The following is a 12,168-nucleotide window of genomic DNA, read 5'->3' on the forward strand; positions in this document are numbered from 1 at the left end:
ACAATTTGGCCTGTGTAGCTGTTCACATAGGGTGCACAATGTTATTCTTAAGTGTTTTTTGACAGACCTTTTCTTCAAACGGCTGGTGTTGGCACTTAAGAATATACTTCACATCAGTGCTCCGGGGTCCCCGCAGGCGCGCGGAACTATTCAGTGCTTATGACTATCATGGAAATACCCCTACGAGAGAACTGGAGTTACAGGTAAGAAACCATTCCATATCGTCCCCCCCCCCCCCCCCACACTTAACTGAGTTAAAATACTATACGCATGTTCCACTAACTGAGCTAGAATGGGCCCTTATATTTCCTCTCCAGATTCAGTGACTCAAGGTATGAGACAAGGATGCCTGCTTTCCCTGTTGCTGTTTGTCCTGGCACTAGAACCGTGGTGCAGCGGATTCGGCAAGAGGCACATGGATGGGGCGTTCCCCGCGGCCCCTTGCTAAATGCAAGTTCCTTATATGCCGATGATACGATGTTATGTGAGTTACTTCTGTGCTGATTTAAGCGTGATCTCTAGGTTACTAGGTATGGAAGTCTTTCTGCCCTATACAGGGAGTGCAGAATTATTAGGCAAATGAGTATTTTGACCACATCATCCTCTTTATGCATGTTGTCTTACTCCAAGCTGTATAGGCTTGAAAGCCTACTACCAATTAAGCATATTAGGTGATGTGCATCTCTGTAATGAGAAGGGGTGTGGTCTAATGACATCAACACCCTATATCAGGTGTGCATAATTATTAGGCAACTTCCTTTCCTTTGGCAAAATGGGTCAAAAGAAGGACTTGACAGGCTCAGAAAAGTCAAAAATAGTGAGATATCTTGCAGAGGGATGCAGCACTCTTAAAATTGCAAAGCTTCTGAAGCGTGATCATCGAACAATCAAGCGTTTCATTCAAAATAGTCAACAGGGTCGCAAGAAGCGTGTGGAAAAACCAAGGCGCAAAATAACTGCCCATGAACTGAGAAAAGTCAAGCGTGCAGCTGCCACAATGCCACTTGCCACCAGTTTGGCCATATTTCAGAGCTGCAACATCACTGGAGTGCCCAAAAGCACAAGGTGTGCAATACTCAGAGACATGGCCAAGGTAAGAAAGGCTGAAAGACGACCACCACTGAACAAGACACACAAGCTGAAACGTCAAGACTGGGCCAAGAAATATCTCAAGACTGATTTTTCTAAGGTTTTATGGACTGATGAAATGAGAGTGAGTCTTGATGGGCCAGATGGATGGGCCCGTGGCTGGATTGGTAAAGGGCAGAGAGCTCCAGTCCGACTCAGACGCCAGCAAGGTGGAGGTGGAGTATTGGTTCGGGCTGGTATCATCAAAGATGAGCTTGTGGGGCCTTTTCGGGTTGAGGATGGAGTCAAGCTCAACTCCCAGTCCTACTGCCAGTTCCTGGAAGACACCTTCTTCAAGCAGTGGTACAGGAAGAAGTCTGCATCCTTCAAGAAAAACATGATTTTCATGCAGGACAATGCTCCATCACACGCGTCCAAGTACTCCACAGCGTGGCTGGCAAGAAAGGGTATAAAAGAAGGAAATCTAATGACATGGCCTCCTTGTTCACCTGATCTGAACCCCATTGAGAACCTGTGGTCCATCATCAAATGTGAGATTTACAAGGAGGGAAAACAGTACACCTCTCTGAACAGTGTCTGGGAGGCTGTGGTTGCTGCTGCACGCAATGTTGATGGTGAACAGATCAAAACACTGACAGAATCCATGGATGGCAGGCTTTTGAGTGTCCTTGCAAAGAAAGGTGGCTATATTGGTCACTGATTTGTTTTTGTTTTGTTTTTGAATGTCAGAAATGTATATTTGTGAATGTCGAGATGTTATATTGGTTTCACTGGTAATGATAAATAATTGAAATGGGTATATATTTTTTTTTGTTAAGTTGCCTAATAATTATGCACAGTGATAGTCACCTGCACACACAGATATCCCCCTAACATAGCTAAAACTAAAAACAAACTAAAAACTACTTCCAAAAATATTCAGTTTTGATATTAATGAGTTTTTTGGGTTCATTGAGAACATGGTTGTTGTTCAATAATAAAATTAATCCTCAAAAATACAACTTGCCTAATAATTCTGCACTCCCTGTATGAACTATGATAAATCTTATGCCTTCTCATTGGCAGATACCTATGCAGGACCATCACTGCACTTTGGTGGTATACACATCGAATTGGCACTACACACATTTCACCACCTAGGCATCCAAATATATCCCAAAGCACAGGATTTATTAGATTGACGGCTTTCTAAGACGATCACTTCTCAAGTCACTGATCAGCTTTTAGATCATATTGCCATTGTCAACCATGGGACCACTCCTTCTTACCAAGATGGTAATCCTGCCCGACTCCTTCACCATTTTGTGAACTTACCAGTGATTATACCTGCCTCAACATTTACAATTCTAAATGCACTAACAGACTTAATATGTGATATGTGGCACTGGTTGCTGCAGGATCAGCTTGAACAAACCAACTGCCAAACAATTAGGGAGGGATGGGAGCCCCGGACTTTAAGGCCTATTGTTCAGCAGGGCAGTTGCAGTGGTTAGCCTCTTGATTATCAGGCCTTAATCTGACAGAGATAGGGTACTCTAATACAATGCTTAATCAGGGTAAATTACACACCTAAAATTGCCCACGTTCTAGGATGCCCTCATGTTCCATTCTACTACGAATAGCTCTCGCCTACTGGAAGTTGGCGCTACATTATACTGCCGCCCTCCATGTGACGTATGCCCAGAACATACCTTTATCAGGTCTCCCTACTTCCTTGGTATTCTAACTTTAAACAGGTTATGCTCTTGAGGGCATGAGGTTATGACCACAATTGGAGCGCTCTTTGAGGGTGCCTCATACAGATTTTGTTCACAACCATGGTCTGCAGGGAACTTTTTATTTTTTGTACTTATGCCGGTATCATCCAATATGTTAGATGATACTGAGCACCAGACAGCTCAAAACAGACTACCTTTGAATTTATACATTTAATGTATATTTTGGGTGAAGATAGACGTCTTACTCACTGGTTGTATAAGGGCTTACGTACTCATTTGATAACACCTTTGATGTCCCTACGAGCCAATTGGAGGGTGACCTAGCACGACCCCTTCAAGATAAAGAATGAGCCTCCATTTTGGAACCTGAGTAAGGTCTCTCGTAAATCCCACTTTAAATTTATTCAGTTTTCGATCATACATCGGGTCCATTTATACCATACAAACTTTACAATATCTTCCTCGTGGTCTCATTCATTTGCCCTCGTTGCCACACTTCAGATGCAGATTTGCTGCACATGCTCTGGAACTGTCCCTCTGTAGCCACTTATTGGGCAGATATCTGGAACTCTGAGTTGGCTGAATTTGACTGCTGACATATGGTGGAGCATTGCAGACCCAAGAACTCCAGGGTACTTGTTTGCTTCATAGGCCTGGCAATATTACTAGCAAAACTTCTTCTTACATGAGGCTGGAAATCGTCAGCAGCTCCCTTTTGTATCACTGTGGCACAAGGAGGTTAAATGATGGGGCATGGCTGAAAGTGGCACTCTGTGTAGGGAAGAGTACTGAGTGTTGCGAAAATGGCCCATTGCCTTGGAGTGGGATGTGATGCATGAAGCTTTCACTGCTCAGGAAACACTTAATAGCTTGTCTTCAGGGGGAAAAATTAAACAACCCTCCCATTTGTTCTACAGAAAAAGGAATACTTTCACAACCTGTTTCTGAAGAAAACAGATATCTGGTCCTCATATAACCACATGGTTAACCATACTAGCAAGGCGGATGATCTAGGACACACCCCTGCATGGGAGTTTGTTTGAAACTGGTTCCCATGTTCCACCATTCCTCACATCACATAGATAAATTACCCAGTTACAAAAGGTATACACGTTTATCGACAAGGCAGTGGCAGACCATGGACGCAGTTATTTGTCTATACTTGAACTGTATTTTGACCCTTGTTACATTCTGTCAGCTGTTCCATGGGTCATGTACGTAAGAAAATCCAATAATGTTTGTGGTAAAAGCCATCCCTTGGGGTCTCGTCTAAAGAAACATGTAACATTCAGAGATGGTCTTGATTAATTAGTTGTCACATGTGTGGTCGTAAATGGCAGGCTATTTTGCTCAGTATTTTGTAGTCGAGGTTAGGCATCTACAATGGGCAATAAGCTGAGGTTTCTTCTGGGTTCCTATGTGGTTTGGGGAGGAAGATCAACAAGGCCTCCCTACAGGAGGACAGTAGAGTGCTGTCCTCCCATGACCCTGGTCCCGGTACAAATAACTGGTGGACAAGGAGAGGGTTATATTTATGGTAGTACTTTGCTGGGAGACCATCCAGACCAGGAGTCATCACGGTCGCAAGACCTTTATTGCCCCCTACCCCCTCCACAACCTCACCACCCCTCCCAATTTACTGTTTGGTTGTTGCAGCGTCTGCCAGACATCTGGGGCACTGGGTAATGTTGCCCCATCGAGCAACTGTTCTTTAACGTTCTCAGTGGTCTGGTACCCTTCACTAAATTTTTCATTGCAATGTATGAAGATTTCATGGATTTTCATCTGTGAGCGTGCAACCACCTTATGCCCATAACCCCCACCCTCACCCTGCTGTGCTATGGGCTGACCAATCAAGCCAAGAGCCTACCCGCTCTGCCGCCCTCAGCATGAGACCTAGTCAAGTAATCCTTAAAGGAGAATTGCCACAGACTTTTCACTACTTCTATGTGTTGGCTTTGAATCTCCAATAGGGCTGTGTGCTGCAATGGGTGCGCTAATGTACAGCTCTCCAAATGTCAAAGCTTATCTTCCTGGTGGGTGAGCTCTGACTCTAGGACACCTACTTAGCCATACTATGGCCTCTGATTACAGTTTTGAAGATCTTCCAAACCATATGTACATGTCCATATGTACCTGTTGGGAGGAAGTCTTCAGGTATGGACTGGGGATAGTCTTCCCACTCTCCCCCCCCCCCCCCTCCCCCTCCCCCCCCCCTTCCAGCTGAGTGTCTGCAGTAGTGGTTTATGATCCAAAACTGTGCAGGCTAGGTATTCCATGTGTAATACCATTCTCTCTCCCTGGGGAGAAACCAACAGTCTATCTGGTCGGACATGTAGGCCATAGACTGGGGAGTAATATGAGTATTCTCTCATCAAACTGTTCCTGTTTCTCCAAGGATCTTGGATATCCCAGTTTTGTACCCAATCCCTGAAAGCGCTTGCTTCTCTGTGCAATAAAGAATCTTGCAGGGGAGGGGATAGAAGAATCCAGCAAAGTGTCTGTAATACAGTTAAAGTCCCCTCCCAGTGTACAGGACATTGTTACAGAGTCACTGAGCTGTGGTGATAAGGAGTCCAAAAAGTGTGGCTGGTTCATTTTGGGAGCATATAAGCTGCCCAGTGGCAAGAGGACCCCATCAAGTATCCCATGGATGATGATGTATCTACACTCCTTATCTAGCACCTGGAAGGTGCATTCCAAAGCAACTCCCACTCAGATTTGCATATGTGAGGAGTATGTTGTCGCATGTACTTGCCCACTCCAGAACTATTGTTGTTTAGAAACTTTGCTTCCCATAAAGTGTGTCTCTTGTAAGCAGCAAGGTAGCCACCCCTACATTTCAAGTAGGAGTACACTTGGTGTCTTTTAATGGCCGCGTGCATGCCCCAGACGTTCCATGTGAAAGTGGTGTATTTAGGAGTCAAATGGGCCGTTCTTCAAATAATCAGGGCTATAGGGACCCATATCTCTGTCCCATACATGATGTGCCATCTGCTCCACTAAAGTGGGTGGCTGGGTGTATGCTTAGTCTTCGGTTGAAGCGGGTGTAATATGTCATGCCCAGTGTAGTCGAACAATTCCCCAACTCCCACTTCTTAGTGCATCCTAGCACCGACCAGGTGTCCAACCCTTAACCAGTCACAAAGTTAATTGTTTTAAACTTGCCTAGTAACACTGTGGGGGTAGGGTGGGGAGGGGGGGGGGGGAGGTTGTTAGTAGGCCTCCATGCAGAATAGCCATCTCCACGCACACACCATCATCCAGCAATCAGCCTGCAGACTCTCTGCCCCCTCTCCTCCTTAAAAGAAAGAAAAAAAACCTCTCTCTCCTCTCCACTCTCTTCTCTCTCTCCACTCTCTTCTCTCTCTCCACTCTTCTCTCTCTCCACTCTTCTCTCTCTCCACTCTTCTCTCTCTCCACTCTCTTCTCTCTCTCCACTCTCTTCTCTCTCTCCACTCTCTTCTCTCTCTCCACTCTCTTCTCTCTCTCCACTCTCTCCTCTCTCTCCACTCTCTTCTCTCTCTCCACTCTCTTCTCTCTCTCCACTCTCTTCTCTCTCTCCACTCTCTTCTCTCTCTCCACTCTCTTCTCTCTCTCCACTCTCTTCTCTCTCCACTCTCTTCTCTTCTCTCTCTCCACTCTCTTCTCTTCTCTCTCTCCACACTCTTCTCTCCTCTCTCTCCACTCTCTTCTCTCCTCTCTCTCCACACTCTTCTCTCCTCTCTCTCCACTCTCTACATACACTCTCCCTCTCTACACACACTCCCTCTCCTGCTCTCTTCCCTCACTCTCCCCCTTCCCCTTTCTCTCCCCCCCCCCCCCCCACTTTTTTTGTTTTTTTTGTTTTCTGGACAACCACTCTTATGTCCCTTCAGGGCCTGCACGGGGCAGCCAGTGGTCCTTGCAGCTTAGAAATCAAATATCTGGAGGATACAGGCTGCTAGCTTGGGATGCTACAGCAATAGCCGCTGCTCCCCCCCATGTCCACCTGTTGTTTCTAGGGTTGGCCTCCGCTGGATCTGTCTTTAAGATGCAGTCTACACCCTTGGTGAGGTGGTCGGTGTCCTCTGTTCCTAGGTGTCCCTCTACTATGTCTCTCAATCCATCCCCGTATGTCTGCAAAATCATCAAAGAAGTGTGTACGATCCTTCACAATAAGTTTGGGACATGCTTGGAAATCAAGCGTACAGTGAGGACCTAATCCTCTGAGTACTCCTTTGGCTTTCCGAAATGAGGCGCACTGGTGTTGTACAGCCATGGTGTAGTTTGGAAATACGGACACTGGACTATTTTCAATTTGCAATGGACACAAAGAGTGAGCCTGATGAAGCAAGGTGTCTCTCCACTGGTCTTGGTTCAACCGCTGCTGAGCGTGGCCTGGCTTGCACTCTATGCACTTACTCAAGAACAAAAGACTGGAAGACGTCCAGCGGTGCCATTGTGTCTTGTATCCAGTGTTCAAGGTAGGTTATCATGTTGTTGTCCTCTGTCCCCCAAGGAGTTGCTCACTACTCACACATTATTGGCCTGCTGCAGCCTTCAAGGTCCTCTGCCCTCTTGCCCAATAATTCAGCTTTTTTCAGCTAGGGCAGCTACCTCTACTTCCAAGCTGTCCACCAGTGGTTGTACATTGTTTAAGGTGGGCTCATTGGACTTCATCATATGTGCTACCTACTGTACTCTGCTGTGGTTGTTACTAAGACTGTTTAGGTTGATTGCCACTCGCTCTGTCTTAGTTACACACCTCTGTAGTGGCACCCATAGCTTCCAGGATGCGGTCTGTTATATCTGACAGCCTTAGAGTGGTCTTACCCCAAACCTTTTGCGTTTCACCTCATGTTTTTGCTGTACCTTTTAGTTTGCCCTAGGACTCTGAGCATTTTCCCACTGCTAGCCATTGCAGAGCCTGGGTGTGCAGTTTTACTGCCACTTCGATGTGGCATTTAAAACATCTTGCCAAGCCTTAAGTGCCCCCCTTTCATAACATACGGCACCCACTAAGGTAGGCCCTATGTAGCCCATAGGGCAGGGTACCACTTAAGTAAAAGGCAGGGCATGTACTTTTAAGTTTTACATGTCCTGTTAGTGAAAAACTCCCATAGTTGTATTTAACTACTGTGAGGCCTACTCCTCCCACAGGCCAGCACTGGGAATTCCTTAATATACTTTTAAGCTGGAATCCCTGATCAGAAACGAGAAGTTACATCATTATTCATATCATTGGACTGGTAATGATAAATTCTCTTTAATGCTAAAGTTTGGTTTAAAATTACTATTTTAGAAATGACACTTCTAGAAGGTGGGCATTTCTCTGCTCTTACGTCTTTGTGTGCTTGCAGCCTGTCTCCAATACACGTCTGGGCTAGGTGACAACTACACCTTGTGCATTCCTTCTAGACAACCACATACACAGGAAGGGTGGGTGACAAAGCACTCATCCGCATTCTGATGGGCCTTAGTGGGCTGGAAGGGTGAAGGGAGCTAACATTTAAATTTTAGTAGGAAAGTGCCTGTACCCACACAAAGGGTGATTACCTCCTACTGATAATCTGGAACCAGGGCTGGGATTAAAGGGGGACCTGTGCACTTCAAAGAGCTGCTTTGAAGTCACCTCAACTTCAGGGACACATTTCATTTGGCTATAAGTACTGTGGCTCTGACCATAGCAAATCAGATCACTAGTGTGCTTGGGAAGACCTCTGCTGGAGTAAGGACTACTATGCTGTAAGGACTGCCACTTTGCCTGGACTGACTGTTCAAGGAACGGCTTTTCTGCTTTGCTGAGCTGACTTCCTGAGAACAAAGACTGAACCCATCCTGCTAAACCCAAAGTGACTCCAAGGGCTTTTCCCCCCTGTACTTCTGCAGTCTCAGGGACATCAGACTGCATGCAACTCTCCTGGTGCTGAATGCTGCCATCTGTCAGTTGTATCCTTGCCTGAGGTGCCCCCTCTCCAGTCTTGGGCCTCAGAAGTAGGCTCTGCAACTGATTCTTTAAAAACCGACACATCTCCTCCAGTGCATGAGAAAATCCACCACATTGTTCCTTTGACACTGAGGCTGTTTAATGAGAGGGGGTTCACAGCCTCCATGGCTCGATGACGACACTCTGCCCAGCTCAATGACGATGCATCACATTCACTTTAACAGAGTTTGACGCAGAGGCGGGACTCAACTGTGAGGATCGAAACTGATGCATCGCGCTCTTGACATTGACGCGTTGCTCCGGCAAAGGTACTGTTTGAGCATGCCCTGCATGGGTTCTGTAGCCGACCAGTCCTCCATCGCGGTTGGCCTGAACTATGGCTTTGCACCAGTCCCTCACGAACTCAAGTACCTGTTTGACTGCTAGTGACTTCTAAGCACTTTTTTTGATGTAATCTTTAAAAATGTATATCTCAACTTCTACTGATTGACGTTTTGTTGTTTTGGACTTGGTTTACTCAGATAAATATTCTATATTTCTCTAAACCTGTGTGGTGTATTTTTGTGGTGTTCTCGTGTGTGTGTGTGTGTGTGTGTGTGTGTGTGTGTGTGTGTTGCACAAATACTTTATACATTGAGCCTTAAGTTAATCGTGACTGCTCCGTGCCAAGATACCACAGGGTGAACACAGGTTAATTTAGGGAGTGTAACAGATTTACCATCACTAGGTTTGTGGTTCCTACTTGGACAGGGTTTAAACCTCTGCCAACTAGAGACCCAATTTTTCATGGGCCTGCTCCCCTGTCCTGACCGCCACTAATTTGACTGCCCCGCGCCACCATCCACTTGTTGATCAGATGGAATCCCACTGCTGTATAGCAGTAGGGAACCTGGAGAAAAATTCTGCTTGGTTGGGGGCTGCTCTATTTGATCCTTAAGTTCACCCTGTGGGTGGCAGAGTTCCCCCAAGCCGCAGTGTCATCATTAATATCAGATTGGATTCTGTGTACTCATCTGATGCGAAGACGTGCATTTAAATAACACTCTGAAAAATGTTTTTATTCTTTGTACCCCTGAACTGGATGGCAGTAGCATACAGCAAAGTATATCTCACTAAGAAGAGTGCAGGCTCCAGCAAATCTCTCAGACAGTTTGTGAAGATATAGTAGTGTCCTTTTTAAGCACTGTTGCTAGCTCAGAAAAGCTCCATGTCCACCCTTCCTGTAAAAGTGACAGTTGTTATGAAAGCTTGTAAATAAATGATGTTAGCCTAATTAATGTATTAGATTTTTTTTATGTCTTTTTTTCAATTTTTTGGGATCAGTGGCCTATTCATATGATTTGGAAAGATTGATGCCAAGGTCCAGGTTGTCCTTGGAAACCATTGGCATCGTCCATGAATATTAGAACTGGAATATGGTTTGTGTGCAGTCTTGGGAGTGTCTGGAGTTTGCCATGTCTTTGTTAGTAGATAAAGTGAAGAGGAAGTTCACAAAGACCAACTTTGTTGTCTCCCCTATGCGACTCGAAGCTTTCTGAACCTTCTCCAATTAAGGAATTTCTTACTTTGGTAATTAAATCCGAGTACATTTGTCTTATGCTGTGTTCAACGCCTATGAACTCCAACAAGGTTAATAAACAATTTTTGAGGGGGATCTTGTTTGGACTAATATATTTTATGCATAGTAAATTAAGACGTCATTTTACTGTGTCCAGGCCATGGATAAGTCCGTTCTGGGCCTCTGCCAGGATAACTTTGCCTGCTGACCAAGGCTACATCCGCAGCACTGGGATCCTAACCCAGGGAATGGAGCTCAAGGCACAGCTTGCACAACTCCGGATTTTTATGGAACCACATATAGTTGTAGAGCTGAACAGTTCTTGTTCTGTTGTTAATGCTTGGGAAATAATTTGTGTGATAGAAATATAGGCCATTATCCGGATCCTAGGCGCCTTCAAAAAGGTGCAAATGTTTACCCATTTATACTTTGACATGTTAGGTTACCAAAAGAGGGATCTGTTTTCTCCCAGATTAGACGGCTACCTCCACCCGAAACTGTTTTACTTCGACTACAGTTGACTGGTTCAGACGGTTAGCATGTGTGGATATGAAGGAAACTGAGGCTGTTATGATTACTAACTTCTTTGAAGTTACATTATAGCTATCAGTCCTCTTAAGCTTCCCGCCGGAGACAAATACGTTCGCAGCTTTAGAAATCTTTCCCGCTAACAATGTTCCTGTGACGATGGTAATTTTCACAAAATTGCTCTTGGTTTATTTCAAATAAAAGGATGCCAACACTTCCAACCAAACCAGATTATATATTCTCTAACTGTGCTCCCATATTTCTGGTGCATATTAGCTATTAACTTGTAAATATTGTATCACCTCCCTATCCTTTTTTGTAGTTTTAGCGTTAAAATGACTGTCACTGTTACCGTAGGTGTAATACCTTTACAGTTTCGGAAACTTATCTTGAGTCCCAGAAACGTGATAAACTTTGTAAATGAGAAGTGTCAAAATGTTTTTTTGCAAAAATTAAGAATTCCTCCTTAAATCCTTGTCAGGTGCTTTCATGTTTTGACTTAAAGGGTGGACACAATCTCGTGTTCTCGGCTTCCAAGAGGGAGTACTCAAATGTTGTTACTCTGGATAGTTCAGGGTCCAGTTAAGAATTAAAATTACCTACAAGATCAACAAGGTCTTTTGCACCTTTATTCGTGGTGTCTGTTGGTAAGGTTAAAAGCAAAGGATGGGCAGTGTTAGAGTACAGTGACTCATACTGTCCCTTTCGAAACAACGAATATACTATATTCTGTGTTGATACATTTTACCTACACGTTATTTAGCTTGGCACATAAGGCTGCCATATTCCAGTAAGGGTAATGATTTTTTATTTTTTTTTATTTATTTTTTTGAAAAAACAATGCAATTGAAACAAAACATTACAAAAGCATTTCGTGTAAGATGGCTTTATCTGGGGAAAAAATATATTTGAAACGGTGATTTTTCAAAGTTTTCGTTAATGGTCAAAGTAGACAATTCATTTATTTTGGCTAATTCATAAAAATCGATATAATATTTAAGAAACCATCACAGTCTGGAGTTGCCATCAAGTGGTTTAGGGGTAAGTGACTATGCCAGAGAAGTGTGGAATTAGTTTTTACATGGGAGGACAAGTGATCAGTTATTATTTCATGACAAAGCGTGGGCCGGGGCAGTATGATATGTTAGGGAACAGAAATATTGTTCCCCAGTTTGCCAATAAATAAATAAATAAACAAATAAATAACAAAACGTTTTTTCAGGTCTATGGACAGTAACGGTTGCCACAAAGTACAGATTTACGCTGCACATTCATCATTTATTTTAGAGCCTTTTTAGATAATCAGATTTAACACTCGAAGTTCATATTTTGCAGTAGGTTAGGTT

General features: G+C 44.3%; 1 protein-coding gene across 6 annotated transcripts in view; it reads left to right on the plus strand.

The window, feature by feature from the left end:
* VRK1 (VRK serine/threonine kinase 1) overlaps positions 1–12,168 on the plus strand; it is a 224,657-nt gene that overhangs the window by 97,484 nt on the left and 115,005 nt on the right. The window lies entirely within an intron of this gene.

Source organism: Pleurodeles waltl, chromosome 9 (genome assembly GCF_031143425.1).
Source record: "Pleurodeles waltl isolate 20211129_DDA chromosome 9, aPleWal1.hap1.20221129, whole genome shotgun sequence".
Classification (NCBI taxonomy): Eukaryota; Metazoa; Chordata; class Amphibia; order Caudata; family Salamandridae; genus Pleurodeles; species Pleurodeles waltl.